Below are 2,002 nucleotides of genomic sequence, written 5' to 3' on the forward strand. Positions count from 1 at the left end.
GCGTTGTGCGTTATGCGTTATGCGTTATGCGTTATGCGTTATGCGTTATGCGTTATGCGTTATGCGTTATCCGTTATGCGTTATGCGCGATGCGTTATGCGTTATGCGTTATGGGCTATGCGTTAAGCGTTATGCGTTATGCATTATGCGTTACGCGTTATGCGTTATGCGTTATGCGTTATGCATTATGCGTTACGCGTTATGCGTTAGGCGTTATGCGTTAAGCGTTATGCGTTATGCGTTAAGCGTTATGCGTTATGCGTTATGCGTTATGCGTTATGCGTTATGCGTTATGCATTATGCGTTATGCGTTATGCGTAATGCGTTATGCGTTATGCGTTATGCGTTATGCGTTATGCGTTATGCGTTATGCGTTATGCGTTATGCGTTATGCGTTATGCGTTATGCGTTATGCGTTATGCGTTATGCGTTATGCGTTATGCGTTATGCGTTATGCGTTTTGCGTTATGCGTTATGCGTTATGCGTTATGCGTTATGCGTTATGCGTTATGCGTTATGCGTTATGCGTTATGCATTATGCGTTATGCGTTATGCGTTATGCGTTATGCGTTATGCGTTATGCGTTATGCGTTATGCGTTATGCGTTATGCGTTATGCGTTATGCGTTATCCGTTATGCGTTATCCGTTATGCGTTATGCATTATGCGTTATGCGTTATGCGTAATGCGTTATGCGTTAAGCGTTATGCGTTATGCGTTATGCGTTATGCGTTATGCGTTATGCGTTATGCGTTATGCGTTATGCGTTATGCGTTATGCGTTATGCGTTATGCGTTATGCGTTATGCGTTATGCGTTATGCGTTATGCGTTATGCGTTATGCGTTATGCGTTATGCGTTATGCGTTATGCGTTATGCGTTATGCGTTATGCGTTATGCGTTATGCGTTATGCGTTATGCGTTATGCGTTATGCGTTATGCGTTATGCGTTATGCGTTATGCGTTATGCGTTATGCGTTATGCGTTATGCGTTATGCGTTATGCGTTATGCGTTATGCGTTATGCGTTATGCGTTATGCGTTATGAGTTAAGCGTTATGCGTTATGCGTTATGAGCTATGCGTTAAGCGTTATGCGTTATGCATTATGCGTTATGCGTTATGCGTTATGCGTTATGCGTTATGCGTTATGCGTTATGCGTTATGCGTTATGCGTTATGCGTTATGCGTTATCCGTTATGCGTTATGCGTTATGCGTTATCCGTTATGCGTTATGCGTTATGCGTTATGCGTTATGCGTTATGCGTTATGCGTTATGCGTTATGCTTTATGCGTTATGCGTTATGCGTCTTGCGTTATCCGTTATGCGTTATGCGTTATGCGTTATGCGTTATGCGTTATGCGTTATGCGTTATGCGTTATGGGTTATGCGTTATGCGTTATGCATTATGCGTTACCCGTTATGCGTTAGGCGTTATGCGTTAAGCGTTATGCGTTATGCGTTATGCGTTATGCGTTATGCGTTATGCGCGATGCGTTATGCGTTATGCGTTATGCGTTATGCGTTATGCGTTATGCGTTATGCGTTATGCGTTATGCGTTATGCGTTATGCGTTATGCGTTATGCGTTATGCGTTATGCGTTATGCGTTATGCGTTATGCGTTATGCGTTATGCGTTATGCGTTATGCGTTATGCGTTATGCGTTATGCGTTATGCGTTATGCGTTATGCGTTATGCGTCATGCGCTATCCGTTATGCGTTATGCGTTATGCGTAATGCGTTATGCGTTATGCGTTATGCGTTATGCGTTATGCGTTATGCGTTATGCGTTATGCGTTATGCGTTATGCGTTATGCGTTATGCGTTATGCGTTATGCGTTATGCGTTATGCGTTATGCGTTATGCGTTATGCGTTATGCGTTATGCGTTATGCGTTATGCGTTATGCGTTATGCGTTATGCGTTATGCGTTATGCGTTATGCGTTATGCGTTATGCGTTATGCGTTATGCGTTATGCGTTATGCGTTATGCGTTATGCGTTAT

The sequence above is a fragment of the Lasioglossum baleicum genome, unplaced genomic scaffold, assembly GCF_051020765.1.
Source record: "Lasioglossum baleicum unplaced genomic scaffold, iyLasBale1 scaffold0351, whole genome shotgun sequence".
NCBI lineage: Eukaryota > Metazoa > Arthropoda > Insecta > Hymenoptera > Halictidae > Lasioglossum > Lasioglossum baleicum.